The sequence below is a fragment of the Parasteatoda tepidariorum genome, chromosome 5, assembly GCF_982258835.1.
Source record: "Parasteatoda tepidariorum strain Cologne lab strain chromosome 5, Ptep-v5.0, whole genome shotgun sequence".
NCBI classification, from domain to species: Eukaryota; Metazoa; Arthropoda; class Arachnida; order Araneae; family Theridiidae; genus Parasteatoda; species Parasteatoda tepidariorum.
In genome coordinates this window covers 118,223,144-118,239,352 of record NC_141759.1, presented here as the reverse complement: position 1 = coordinate 118,239,352, position 16,209 = coordinate 118,223,144, and the positions used below count along the sequence as shown (strand labels likewise).

Below are 16,209 nucleotides of genomic sequence, written 5' to 3'. Positions count from 1 at the left end.
AACAAGAACGAAGCAGATTAACCAAGAAAACAGAAAGAAGACAACATTTGAGTTTTGAGGAAATTACGTTTATCAGAGGCAGCCAACAGAATTCTTTTAAGAACACGATAAGGACTTTGGAACACGACCATTTCTCTATCCGATCTTTAATTTATTGTTCAAAATATTTATAAATGTGGAGGGAAAATTTTAATTGTTATTCATCAAAATATTAGTGCACTATCTTTGCTACAGCTGGAAAAATAGTTTTCGAAACTACGGAAAATCCGTTAAAGAATTCTCATTAAAATTATTGAGAATATCACCATTAATATTAGAATACCAATATTTATTTTATACTTTGATTATAAAAAAATATTATATGGATTTTTTCCCTCTTAAATTATACAAACATTATTTAAAGTAAACAAATTTTATGCATTGTAAAAATGACACCATATTACAAGATGAAAAAAAAAACTGAATTAGTAACCAAGTGTAGTAAAACCTAGCTACTTTTGAGTTAATCCTCTTTAACTTAAAATAGTTTTCCATTATCATTACTAGTTTCCTATAAAAAGATAATTAGCGAAACTTGCTTTTTTTCTAAAAAACGAAATTTCCTGTAAATAAGATTTTATAGTTCCGTTTGGTAATAAAAAGAACGTATTAGGTTCTTTAACTGAAAACATCCTCTTCTGACAACAACGAAACTACTCCATGAGCCCATTTTAATTTAGCTATATATTCTTGTTTATTTTAGAATTGAATCGTATTGCTAACACTAGACACTATAGTTTTAACGAGTCCAAGTTATAGCAGCAATTTTAATGACGTATTTTACCGTCAAAATGCTTGCTAAATTACTAGAGTCCTTTGTTAATTGAGCATGCTTTTAAACAAACACGATAATAGGTACTACTTTAAAAAATTTCAAGAATGAACTTACATTTTAATCAATTAACATAACTTAGCGTTACATATCAAAAGTTTTCTGAAAGAATAAAAGAAGTAATGAATACGAAATGTTTGCTTTTTTCCCCTGTCAGTTTTGTAAGCAGTATTGCGTCGTACTGGACAAAAAGTTTTTAATTCTGATTTATGAAAACTACACAGTTTAGATTTCTATATTCTACTACAACTCAGAAAACACTTCAGGATATAACAGATAAGCTGGTAGCGATGCAATTTTTAAAGTTTGAGTCCAAATATATAAAAACATTAAATGCACATCAATGTTTTTATACCATGACTTTACTTTAGTTCAACTGTTGCTGGTTGAAATTTTTCAATGAAATAACTTGAAAATTATACTTAAGAATATCTTAAAAATATCAATGATAGTCAAAATTAAACAAACAATGTAAACGTGACAAAAATTTATTGTCGTAACAAAATATACCAAATAAGTAATACAAAACATTTCTAAACTGAAAGAAAAACACAACAAACGTACTTCCTTGGAGTACATACGAAATATAATTAAACAATTTGAACAAAATTCTGTTTTCAAAATAAATACTTAAATATATTAAAAATTGTCAAAATTAAACAAACACAACACTTTGTTGTCATAAAATAAACCAAACACAAATAAGAAATAAAAAACAATACTTTTTTAAAACTAAAAAACAAACGTGCTTCTTTGAAGTGCTCACAAAATATATAAATAATTTGTATAAACAAACTTTCGTTTTCCAAATAAAAACATTTTCTTAAAAAATATCAAAAAGCATACAAAAAACATGCTCGTTAAACAATAATAAATTACTTCGTATCAATTTTTCAAGAAGTAAATTTAGAATAATGTTAATTTTGATTACCTAATAATCAAAAGTAACTAAAGTAACTTAAAAGTACTTAAACGTAAAAATACCTACATTTGTTTTCAACCATAAAATGGAAGCAAGTAACATAATTGCATCCAACCAAACATGATTTAATCCAAAAATGACTAACTTACTCAGTTAAAAAAAATATTGCACTAAACGTACCATTGAGGATTTTTAGAATTGGATCAGCGTCCGCTGTAGCAAAGAATTTTTAGGATTACGGAAAAGTAAAAAATTTATATGTCTCATAGTCTTTATATTTTATCCCATTACCTAAAGGAAGTTTGAAAAATTTAATAAAAAAGGATTCTCCAGCTTTTAAAAAATCGACAGTCTCTTGAAATTTAAAGATAAGATTTATGTCTTATAAAAAAGAAATATCAGTCTCCAGCTTTTAAAAAATCGACAGTCTCTTTTGAAATTTAAAGATAAGATTTATGTTTTATAAAAAAGAAATATCAGTCTCCAGCTTTTAAAAAATCGACAGTCTCTTTTGAAATTTAAAGATAGATTTATGTCTTATAAGAAAGAAATATCAGTCTCCAGCTTTTAAAAAATCAACAGTCTCTTTTGAAATTTAAAGATAAGATTTATGTCTTATAAAAAAGAAATATCAGTCTCGAGCTTCGACAGTCTCTTTTAAATTTAAAGATAGATTTATGTCTTATAAGAAAGAAATATCAGTCTCCAGCTTTTAAAAAATCAACAGTCTCTTTTGAAATTTAAAGATAAGATTTATGTCTTATAAAAAAGAAATATCAGTCTCCAGCTTTTAAAAAATCGACAGTCTCTTTTGAAATTTAAAGATAAGATTTATGTCTTATAAAAAAGAAATATCAGTCTCCAGCTTTTAAAAAATCAACAGTCTCTTTTGAAATTTAAAGATAAGATTTATGTCTTATAAAAAAGAAATATCAGTCTCCAGCCTTTAAAAAATCGACAGTCTCTTTTGAAATTTAAAGATAGATTTATGTCTTATAAGAAAGAAATATCAGTCTCCAGCTTTTAAAAAATCAACAGTCTCTTTTGAAATTTAAAGGTAAGATTTATGTCTTATAAAAAAGAAATATCAGTCTCCAGCTTTAAAAAAATCGACAGTCTCTTTTGAAATTTAAAGATAAGATTTATATTTTATGAAAAAGAAATATCAGTCTCCAGCTTTTAAAAAATCGACAGTCTCTTTTGAAATTTAAAGATAGATTTATGTCTTATAAGAAAGAAATATCAGTCTCCAGCATTTAAAAAATCAACAGTCTCTTTTGAAATTTAAAGATAAGATTTATGTCTTATAAAAAAGAAATATCAGTCTCCAGCATTTAAAAAATCAACAGTCTCTTTTGAAATTTAAAGATAGATTTATGTCTTATAAAAAAGAAATATCAGTCTCCAGCTTTTAAAAAATCGACAGTCTCTTTTGAAATTTAAAGATAATATTTATGTTTTATAAAAAAGAAATATCAGTCACCAGCTTTTAAAAAATCGACAGTCTCTTTTGAAATTTAAAGATAGATTTATGTCTTATAAGAAAGAAATATCAGTCTCCAGCTTTTAAAAAATCAACAGTCTCTTTTGAAATTTAAAGATAAGATTTATGTCTTATAAAAAAGAAATATCAGTCTCCAGCTTTTAAAAAATCAACAGTCTCTTTTGAAATTTAAAGATAATATTTATGTTTTATAAAAAAGAAATATCAGTCACCAGCTTTTAAAAAATCGACAGTCTCTTTTGAAATTTAAAGATAAGATTTATGTCTTATAAAAAAGAAATATCAGTCTCCAGCTTTTAAAAAATCGATGCCTCTACGCAAATTTGAAGATTAAATATATGTCTCAAAACCTAACCCTTATTCATTAGTCATTCATTAGTCACATTAGACTGAAAAGTTGGCATTGCAAAATGTTATTAAAAAATATAAGTGCCTGAATAAATTTCACATGCCCCATTGCAGTAAAGCCCTCGTAATGTAATTGATATACTACTATTAGAAATCAACCAACGCTTACTAGATATTAAATATAGCTAATTTCTAAAGAAATTATAGCCACCTTTTACCTCAACAATTATAAAGACTTACATATTAGATAGCAAAGAATTTGTATTAAAAAGGAAGAACGCCAGGATTATAAAAAAATGCACAGTCACCTTTAAGTCTAAAAAATTACTTTTATATTAGATTGAGAAAATATTTAGAATATTTATGGAGAAGTACTGTTAAAAAAACAGCAATCTTTAATTGCCCCATTTCAGATAGCAATTTCTAACTAAAGACTTACATATTAGATTGCAAAGAATTTGTATTAAAAAGGAAGAACGCCAGGATTATAAAAAAATGCACAGTCACCTTTAAGTCTAAAAAATTACTTTTATATTAGATTGAGAAAATATTTAGAATATTTATGGAGAAGTACTGTTAAAAAAACAGCAATCTTTAATTGCCCCATTTCAGATAACAATTTCTAACTAAAGACTTACATATTAGATTGCAAAGAATTTGTATTAAAAAGGAAGAACGCCAGGATTATAAAAAAATGCACAGTCACCTTTAAGTCTAAAAAATTACTTTTATATTAGATTGAGAAAATATTTAGAATATTTATGGAGAAGTACTGTTAAAAAAACAGCAATCTTTAATTGCCCCATTTCAGATAACAATTTCTAACTAAAGACTTACATATTAGATTGCAAAGAATTTGTATTAAAAAGGAAGAACGCCAGGATTATAAAAAAATGCACAGTCACCTTTAAGTCTAAAAAATTACTTTTATATTAGATTGAGAAAATATTTAGAATATTTATGGAGAAGTACTGTTAAAAAAACAGCAATCTTTAATTGCCCCATTTCAGATAACAATTTCTAACTAAAGACTTACATATTAGATTGCAAAGAATTTGTATTAAAAAGGAAGAACGCCAGGATTATAAAAAAATGCACAGTCACCTTTAAGTCTAAAAAATTACTTTTATATTAGATTGAGAAAATATTTAGAATATTTATGGAGAAGTACTGTTAAAAAAACAGCAATCTTTAATTGCCCCATTTCAGATAACAATTTCTAACTAAAGACTTACATATTAGATTGCAAAAAATTTGTATTAAAAAGGAAGAACGCCAGGATTATAAAAAAATGCACAGTCACCTTTAAGTCTAAAAAATTACTTTTATATTACATTGAGAAAATATTTAGAATATTTATGGAGAAGTACTGTTAAAAAAACAGCAATCTTTAATTGCCCCATTTCAGATAACAATTTCTAAGTAAAGACTTACATATTAGATTGCAAAGAATTTGTATTAAAAAGGAAGAACGCCAGGATTATAAAAAAATGCACAGTCACCTTTAAGTCTAAAAAATTACTTTTATATTACATTGAGAAAATATTTAGAATACTTATGGAGAAGTACTGTTAAAAAAAAGCAATCTTTAATTGCCTCACATCAGATAACAATTTCTAAGTAAAGACTTACATATTAGATTGCAAAGAATTTGTATTAAAAAGGAAGAACGCCAGGATTATTAATAAAATGCACAGTCACCTTTAATTCTAAGAAATTACTTTTACATTACATTGAGAAGATATTTAGAATATTTAATGAAAGAAGTCGGCCAGTATTATGAACGTAATCTTATTCTCAAGCATTAAATGAAATTCTCTGCATCTTTAAAACCAAATATTAAAGCTTAAGTTTGTCTCATAGTAAGTGTAATGATTTATCACATTAAAATTCCTTTGAAGGAAAATTCTTACTGTAAATGAATTATAATGATAGTTCAGCAATTTGTAACCTAAAGTCATTAAAAAGAAATGCTTATTTCAGAAATTTGCTTAAGAGAAAAAATATTTCAGATATATACAAACATTGAAAATTTCTTCAACAATAAAGAAACATATTATATCGTGCATAAATAAGGACGCACGATTTGTACATACATTTGGTAGTCATTTTTTAACAAATTAAAAAGCATTACTGACAAGTTTGTAGACACATAAAACTTTTTCCTAACTTAAAGTATTGTTATTGAAAAGTGTTAATAAGGCAGGACTAGGATTGAATTTTTAAAAATTTGAAGAAATTTTTTAAAATTAATTTTTGAATGTCTCACCTTGACTTGTAACTTATTATTATGCAGACTTAATATTGTTGTTGCTTCATACAGTCATTTCTGAGGGACATTTTTTTCCTAACTTAAGATCTGCTAAGTTATAGAGTTTCATTTTTCTGCTAATTCCATCTTTTAAATTCTTCCTTAAGCTTTTATCTATTTCTAAATTTCTTCAAATGATGGTGTTTCAAGCACTTCTTTGTTATCAATATACAACTATATTTTTTAATGTATCGTGTTTTTCTTTACAAAGATTATTAGGATATCAAAGTGATCATTTCATCTTTTAAAATTCTTTTTCAGCTTTCATTCTCACTCTAAATTTTAGCATAGGGGCTTCTATCACAGCTTTCCATCTCACTACAAATTGGAGCTTTCAACCACTATTCGTTCACTTTGTTGGCAGTAAATCTAAAATCGCCGAAAATTGGCAGACAGCTTTATTCTTCTTTGGTAGAACTACCACCGGAGTAGCAACTATGGAGAGTTCTACCAGACACCTCTTCTCTGTAGTTGCTTGACTTCGTCAGACACAGTCTTTTTTAGAAAGTATTTTGGAAGACTTGCAATTAATATACTTGACTTAAGCACACACCTTGTGGCTTTCTAACACTTCACATCTTAACATCTCACTCGACATTGGGGCTTTCTACCACTTCACAGCTTTCCATGTCTAGATTCAGGCTTTCTACCAGTTCAACATTCCATCTCACTCTTAATTGAGGATTTTAACCACCTTGCAGTTTTTAATCTCACTCACAATTGGGGCTTTCTACCACTTCACAGCTTTCCATGTCTAGATTCAGGCTTTCTACCAGTTCAACATTCCATCTCACGCTTAATTGGGGCTTTTAACCACCTTGCAGTTTCCAATCCCACTCTCAATTGGGGCTTTCTACCACTTCACAGCTTTCCATGTCTAGATTCAGGCTTTCTACCAGTCCAACATTCCATCTCACTCTTAATTGGGGCTTTTAACCACCTTGCAGTTTTCAATCTCACTCTCAATTGGGGCTTTCTACCACTTCACAGCTTTCCATGTCTAGATTCAGGCTTTCTACCAGTTCAACATTCCATCTCACTCTTAATTGGGGCTTTTAACCACCTTGCAGTTTCCAATCTCACTCTCAATTGGGGCTTTCTACCACTTCACAGCTTTCCATGTCTAGATTCAGGCTTTCTACCAGTCCAACATTCCATCTCACTCTTAATTGGGGCTTTTAACCACCTTGCAGTTTTCAATCTCACTCTCAATTGGGGCTTTCTACCACTTCACAGCTTTCCATGTCTAGATTCAGGCTTTCTACCAGTCCAACATTCCATCTCACTCTTAATTGGGGCTTTTAACCACCTTGCAGTTTTCAATCTCACTCTAAATTTGGACTTTCTACCACTTCACAGCTTTCCATGTCTAGATTCAGGCTTTCTACCAGTTCAACATTCCATCTCACTCTTAATTGGGGCTTTCTACCACTTCACAGCTTTCCATGTCTAGATTCAGACTTTCTACCAGTTCAACATTCCATCTCACTCTTAATTGGGGCTTTTAACCACCTTGCAGTTTTCAATCTCACTCTCAATTTGGGCTTTCTACCACTTCACAGCTTTCCATGTCTAGATTCAGACTTTCTACCAGTTCAACATTCCATCTCACTCTTAATTGGGGCTTTTAACCACCTTGCGGTTTTCAATTTCACTCTCAATTGTGGCTTTCTACCCCTTCACAGCTTTCCATGTCTAGATTCAGGCTTTCTACCAGTTCAACATTCCATCTCACTCTTAATTGGGGCTTTTAACCGCCTTGCAGTTTTCAATCTCACTCTCAATTGGGGCTTTCTACCACTTCACAGCTTTCCATGTCTAGATTCAGGCTTTCTACCAGTTCAACATTCCATCTCACTCTTAATTGGGGCTTTTAACCACCTTGCAGTTTTCAATCTCACTCTCAATTGTGGCTTTCTATCACTTCACAGCTTTCCATGTCTAGGTTCGGGCTTTCTACCAGTTCAGCGTTCCATCTCACTCTTAATTGGGGCTTTTAACCACCTTGCAGTTTTCAATCTCATTCTCAATTGGGGCTTTCTTCCACTTCACAGCTTTCCATGTCTAGATTCAGGCTTTCTACCAGTTCAACATTCTATATCACTCTTAATTGGGGCTTTTAACCACCTTGCGGTTTTCAATTTCACTCTCAATTGTGGCTTTCTACCACTTCACAGCTTTCCATGTCTAGATTCAGGCTTTCTACCAGTTCAACATTCCATCTCGCTCTTAATTGGGGCTTTTAACCACCTTGCAGTTTTCAATCTCACTCTCAATTGGGGCTTTCTACCACTTCACAGCTTTCCATGTCTAGATTCAGGCTTTCTACCAGTTCAACATTCCATCTCGCTCGTAATTGGGGCTTTTAACCACCTTGCAGATTTCAATCTCACTCTCAATTGGGGCTTTCTTCCACTTCACAGCTTTCCATGTCTAGATTCAGGCTTTCTACGAGTTCAACATTCCATATTACTCTTAATTGGGGCTTTTAACCACCTTGCGGTTTTCAATCTCACTCTCAATTGGGGCTTTCTACCACTTCACAGCTTTCCATGTCTAGATTCAGGCTTTCTACCAGTGCAACATTCCATCTCCCTCTTAATTGGGGCTTTTAACCACCTTGCAGATTTCAATCTCACTCTCAATTGGGGCTTTCTTCCACTTCACAGCTTTCCATGTCTAGATTCAGGCTTTCTACCAGTTCAACATTCCATCTCACTCTTAATTGGGGCTTTTAACCACCTTGCGGTTTTCAATTTCACTCTCAATTGTGGCTTTCTACCACTTCACAGCTTTCCATGTCTAGATTCGGGCTTTCTACCAGTTCAACATTCCATCTCACTCTTAATTGGGGCTTTTAACCGCCTTGCAGTTTTCAATCTCACTCTCAATTGGGGCTCTCTTCCACTTCACAGCTTTCCATGTCCAGATTCAGGCTTTCTATCAGTTCAACATTCCATATCACTCTTAATTGGGGCTTTTAACCACCTTGCAGATTTCAATCTCACTCTCAATTGGGGCTTTCTACCACTTCACAGCTTTCCATGTCTAGATTCAGGCTTTCTACCAGTTCAACATTCCATCTCACTCTTAATTGGGGCTTTTAACCACCTTGCAGTTTTCAATCTCACTCTGAATTGGGCTTTCTACCACTTCACAGCTTTCCATGTCTAGATTCAGACTTTCTACCAGTTCAACATTCCATCTCACTCTTAATTGGGGCTTTTAACCACCTTGCAGTTTTCAATCTCATTCTCAATTGGGGCTTTCTTCCACTTCACAGCTTTCCATGTCTAGATTCGGGCTTTCTACCAGTTCAGCGTTCCATCTTACTCTTAATTGGGGCTTTTAACCACCTTGCAGTTTTCAATCTCATTCTCAATTGGGGCTTTCTACCACTTCACAGCTTTCCATGTCTAGATTCAGGCTTTCTACCAGTTCAACATTCCATCTCACTCTTAATTGGGGCTTTTAACCACCTTGCAGTTTTCAATCTCACTCTCAATTGTGGCTTTCTACCACTTCACAGCTTTCCATGTCTAGATTCGGGCTTTCTACCAGTTCAGCGTTCCATCTCACTCTTAATTGGGGCTTTTAACCGCCTTGCAGTTTTCAATCTCACTCTCAATTGGGGCTTTCTACCACTTCACAGCTTTCCATGTCTAGATTCAGGCTTTCTACCAGTTCAACATTCCATCTCACTCTTAATTGGGGCTTTTAACCACCTTGCAGTTTTCAATCTCACTCTCAATTGGGGCTTTCTTCCACTTCACAGCTTTCCATGTCTAGATTCAGGCTTTCTACCAGTTCAACATTCCATATCACTCTTAATTGGGGCTTTTAACCACCTTGCGGTTTTCAATCTCACTCTCAATTGTGGCTTTCTACCACTTCACAGCTTTTCATGTCTAGATTCGGGCTTTCTACCAGTTCAGCATTCCATCTCACTCTTAATTGGGGCTTTTAACCGCCTTGCAGTTTTCAATCTCACTCTCAATTGGGGCTTTCTACCACTTCACAGCCTTCCATGTCTAGATTCAGGCTTTCTACCAGTTCAACATTCCGTCTCACTCTTAATTGGGGCTTTTAGCCACCTTGCAGTTTTCAATCTCACTCTCAATTGGGGCTTTCTACCACTTCACAGCTTTCCATGTCTAGATTCAGGCTTTCTACCAGTTCAACATTCCATCTCACTCTTAATTGGGGCTTTTAACCACCTTGCAGTTTTCAATCTCACTCTCAATTGGGGCTTTCTACCACTTCACAGCTTTCCATGTCTAGATTTGGGCTTTCTACCAGTTCAGCGTTCCATCTCACTCTTAATTGGGGCTTTTAACCACTTTACAGTTTTCAAGCACAGTCTAAATTGGAGCTTTCTACCACTTCACATCTTTCCATCTCACTCTAAATTGGTGCTTTCTACCATCTATCAGCTTTCCATCTCACTCTAAATTTCAGCATAGATCTTCTATCACAGCTTTCCATCTCATTCTATTTGTGTCTGGATCGCTTATCTTACTTCATGTCTTTCCTATTGTTTTCAATCCGCTTGCAATCATCTTGCGCAAAGTAATTTTAGTTCTACCTCTTTCTCAAAGTCCTGAGAGCTCCAAACAAAAAAAATTTTTACTTTAAAATTTTCAGGGTTATGCAGAAATATGATTAATCCGTTTTCATTTACTGTTTTTAATTTCCAGATTAGATTTTGTTTTTCTTATCTAAATATTTCTGCATGAGAAATTTTACTTTGATGCACTCTATTCTTCTTAAACAGTTGATAATAAATACTTTATTTTTTCAATTTATTTTTCTTGCCGTGCCATGTCGTAGATCCATATAATAATACAGATTCAACATTCGTTTTTATAATTCTAATTTCTGTTGAATTTGTTATGTTTTTGTTTTTCCAAAATTTATTGAATAACGTAACTGCTTTGGTCTTTATTTAAACTACTTAGCATATATTTATCAGTTCGTACGTTGATATATTTCAAAGACGCCTCTAGTGGCAGACATTGAGCCTATTAAAACTTGGTTGTAATCTTTTTGGTTAATTGTTGTGGGAAAAATGTTTGACTAATGTAATTTGGAGTTTATCCAAGTTTCTCATACAATTAAGGTATTGGCAGCAGTATCAAATTCCATCTTGATTAGTTGAGTATCAATTTTAGCATTTATTTAGCATGGGCGATTTGGGGAAATTTTTCTCATTGTTGAGCACTGGATTAAGTGTTTCCAACTTGGAACTATCTGAGATTGCAATTTTTAGTGCAATACAATTGCCCCTGGCATCTGAATGCTTCCTTGGTAGAACTACCAGTGGGGTATCAAATTTAGAGAGTTCTACCGGACATCTCTTATCTGTAGTTGCTTGACTTCGTCTGACAATCTCTTTTAAAAAGTATACCGGAGGACTTGCAATTAATATACTTGACTTATGGATTATTATGCAATTGACTTAACCACACACAATTGACTTATGATTAAATCTCGATGAGTATCAATAATTAGTAAATCTTGAGGCTACTACTTCACTTTGTTGGCAGTAAATCTAAAATCGCAGAAAATTGGCTGACAGCTTTATTCTTCTTTGATAGAACTACCACAGGAGTAGCAACTTTAGAGAGTTTTACCAGACACCTCTTCTCTGTAGTTGTTTGACTTCGTCAAAGTCTTAGTCACAGGACGGAATGGGAAGAGTATTTCCAGCTCTTTTAATGTAGCTTAGATTTCATTGATTGGAGATGCGCTAGTTTGAAACATCTCGGCATACTTCTGCTTAATCTGTCCATTTTCATGTTTTACTGTTGTCACAAAAATGTAGATAATAAATATATAATAGACTATAACTTTTGAGATTTTTTTTTCTGACCTTTCAAGTTTCCCGTTATTGGAATAAAAATATCTATTGATTTGATATTAATTTTGTTGCTTCTTTATTATTTATATAATTAATATAGTTCTGCTAATGCTGTTTTATGCATCTACAACCTTTTTTTTTATTTTGTTACATTTCAGTTTTAGTCTCATTTTCAATATAATAAACTACAATAAGATCACTATTTGCAGACACACAAAATGGGCATTTATAAAACTTGTCTGCTTTATGAATTTTCTGATTTTTAAATTGTGGGTAACAGAAACCATGCAGCAAAGCAATAGGTGCTGCAGTACTTAGTATTGCGCCTCAGGTAACATTACTTTTAGGTAAGTAAGAAACTGCAAAGATTTTTAGTTTTATTGAGAGATTTGTTTCCTACACTTATTTTAAATAATATTACTAAAAGTCGCATATCAAATTTACAAAATAAATTTTTTTTTAAATTTCCTTTTGACCTTACTAACACAGTACCTCATAATTGCAAGCTGGTTGGGAATCTTTGTCTTTTTATTTCAATAAGTGATGCACCAGAAAAAAAATTGCAAAATCTTGATTTCATTCTACAAGCGTAGATTATTTAGTGAAGTATCTGAATATTTTAGAACGACAGTATTTAAATAGAAGATCTTTGAAGCTACTAAAAAAATTGTATTTTCAACGCTTTGTTCAGTTTACGCTATTGTCTGCAGCGCAGGCGTTTTATGCAAGTACACATATTTTTAAAAATAACTCAATTATAGTTTAATGCATTCAAGATTTATTATTGTTTTCTTTTATATTTTTACAATACTAGGGAAATTTTGAACATTGAAATATAAAAGATAAGTACGCAATTTTACATTAATAAATTTTTCAATTTTGTAAATATTTTTAGGCAAATTTCAAATGATTAATTTTTAATTAATTTTTTCAGGCTCCGGCAATACTAATGATAGAATTCAATATAATACAATTTAATGAGTATTTTTTTAGATTGTTCAGATACTCGCCTCCTCCTTTACCTCAACTATCATTTCAAAGGAATCAGCAAAAGATTTTTGATTTTTTTTAACATTATTTAACATAGGAATTTTCTAAAGTTAGCTGTAAATATTGTTTTCGAAAAACAATATATTTTTTGGAAAGAAAATGATCAAATTCTACGTAAAATTAAATTCATAAAGTTTATTACAATCTGTTCAGATAAAAATAAGTGTAAAATGATTAACTTTTTTTGATTTTTAGATGAAATTGAATTAAAAATGAAAAAAAAATCTAATAGTAGGATTAAAATTAGTATGAACTACTGCGAAAAAAAACCCTAAATAAAGCTTAAATAAAAGTACTGAAATCCCCGTACTTTTGTTTTATAAACAAACATAGATAAACCTACACCTCTTTAATCATGTTTTTAACTAATAGGAACAGATGAACAAGTTTGAATTAGATAATAAATGAAAGGAGATAAGCAGATGAAGGGATTTGGCAGGTGTTCTATGAGTCAAAATATTAAATTACAATTAGAATCGTTGCAAACATAGGGAAAAAAGTAGGCTACTGGAAATAGCTTTAACTTTATAAGAATTTTTCAACATACAGAATGATTCCTAAAAATAAAAATCGGTAGATTAAGTGCAGCATTGAATGTTTTGATAATGTTCAGTTAATATCCTAGTACATTTGAATTCTCCAATGTACACAAGGTTGCATTGACGCAAAATTTGATTAATACCCTAGATATGAACAATAAGGTGTTTAAGGTTGGGGAAAATATATTAATATGGGAGAAAATAACTTAACTCAAGTTTTCTCATCATCACAGCTATTTGGGTATTGCTCGCGGTAATACAATCAAACTGTTAAAGTTTGAATTAGAGAGCTTGGTGAATTGCTAGAGTAATTTTCTTTCGATAAATCAACAAAATTAGAAAGAAAACCACGGTCTACAGTGCTAACTTTAATGTAAAGAGGCTTTCAATATGGCGATAGTTATTTGCACAAAATTTAGAAGCACTACATTAAAGAATTGGTAAGCCATCAAGCTTTTCTATAGAGAGAATAAAATGTTATGAAGGAAATTGTAATTACGAAAAATAAAGATTTCCAAGACAAGCAACTTATTTTCTTGTTTAAATGTGAATTCTATGCAAAGATCTATAAAAATCATAATATTGGGGAACTTATCAACGTCCTTATTGGCTATCAGTGTGAAACAATCGTCGACCGGCGTCTATTAAGAAGGAACTTTAATTGATCCAAAAGTTTCATTTTAAAGTAGTGGATACTTAAGGGACTGACAGTATTACCCATAGCTAAGCATTTAATCATTAAATAAAATTTGCAATTAAAATAATTTGAAAAAAAATACAAAAATAAGGGAAAAATAATTTTTAAAAAAACAATAGAAAAATTACATTAAAAAAAACAAGAAAAAATAGAAATAACACAATGAGAACTTGAAAAAACAGAATTGAGAAAATTTTAAAAATAAGGAAAAAGAATCAGGAAAAGACATAATGAAACAAAACTTGAAAATAAAAAGAGTGAAAAAAAATCGAAAAAGCATTGAAAAAACCCTTGAAAAAAACAACACAAAGAAAACTTTGGAAGCACATTGAATGAAACTTTGGAAGCACATTGAATGAAACTTTGGAAGCACATTGAATGAAACTTTGGAAGCACATTGAATGAAACTTTGGAAGCACATTGAATGAAACTTTGGAAGCACATTGAATGAAACTTTGGAAACACATTGAATGAAACTTTGGAAACACATTGAATGAAACTTTGGAAACACATTGAATGAAACTTTGGAAACACATTGAATGAAACTTTGGAAACACATTGAATGAAACTTTGGAAACACATTGAATGAAACTTTGGAAACACATTGAATGAAACTTTGGAAACACATTGAATGAAACTTTGGAAACACATTGAATGAAACTTTGGAAACACATTGAATGAAACTTTGGAAACACATTGAATGAAACTTTGGAAACACATTGAATGAAACTTTGGAAACACATTGAATGAAACTTTGGAAACACATTGAATGAAACTTTGGAAACACATTGAATGAAACTTTGGAAACACATTGAATGAAACTTTGGAAACACATTGAATGAAACTTTGGAAACACATTGAATGAAACTTTGGAAACACATTGAATGAAACTTTGGAAACACATTGAATGAAACTTTGGAAACACATTGAATGAAACTTTGGAAACACATTGAATGAAACATTGGAAACACATTGAATGAAACATTGGAAACACATTGAATGAAACATTGGAAACACATTGAATGAAACATTGGAAACACATTGAATGAAACATTGGAAACACATTGAATGAAACATTGGAAACACATTGAATGAAACATTGGAAACACATTGAATGAAACTTTGGAAACACATCGAATGAAATTTTGGAAAAACACAACCTTGGAAGAAATATATTTGAAAAGAAATTAAAAAAATAATGAAATAAAATCCTGGGAGAAAACGATGAAAGGAAAATTGAAAAAAAAACGATGTAAAGAAACTTGAAAAAAAAAAATAATGGAGCAAGCTTATTTGGAAAGAGTTAGTATAAATTAATAAACCTCTTAGTAGTAAACCACAAAAAGTTATAAGTCATCCCTCTTTAGTTTTAATGGTAAATTTTATCAAATGATTAACGACTTAGCTATGGGAAATCCACTTCTAAAGCGACTCTTATGAAACTGATTTATTGAAGTTTATCTACGATTGTTCCACATTGATAGACAAACGCGACATTGATCATGTACTTAGTAGTATGAATTCCTTCCATACAAATCACGTTTAAACAGGAAATAAGAGCTCATGCTTATCAGAAACTGTTTCATTATCACCTCATAAATTTTCATTACATCCCTGGAACCAATATTGGCCTCGCATGTTTAAGGTGCATCTAAAATTTGTTCTACTAGTTATCTAATCAACAAAAAGCTATGTACCCTTAAAAGCTATAGCTGTAGACCGTGGGTTTTCTAATATTATTGATTCCATCTATAAAAAAATTGATCTTGCAATCTTCCAAACTTTGTAAATCGAGCTTTAACAATTAGATTGTTTTACCTTATCTGACCAGTCCCCAAATTTACTAAGATTTTAAGCAAATTTGAGTTTCAAGTCGTTTTCAGCTCTGTAAATAAACTGAATTTCAGCAGCTTTAAAGATTATTAATGAATGAGTGTTTTGTCAAATTTTGTGTCAACGTGATCTTGCATATATATTTTGCAAACTAAACGCACTGGTAAATTAAGATTTAAATAGCACGAAATATATATCTAAAATTATAATTCTCAACTAATCTTCGTAGTTGGAATTCAAATCGCATATTTTAGTTTTCTTCTTCTAAAAAATC

The 16,209-nt window shown here is 31.1% G+C and overlaps 1 protein-coding gene; it reads left to right on the top strand.

The window, feature by feature from the left end:
• LOC147810084 (uncharacterized) overlaps positions 1-16,209 on the top strand; it is a 391,466-nt gene that overhangs the window by 319,311 nt on the left and 55,946 nt on the right.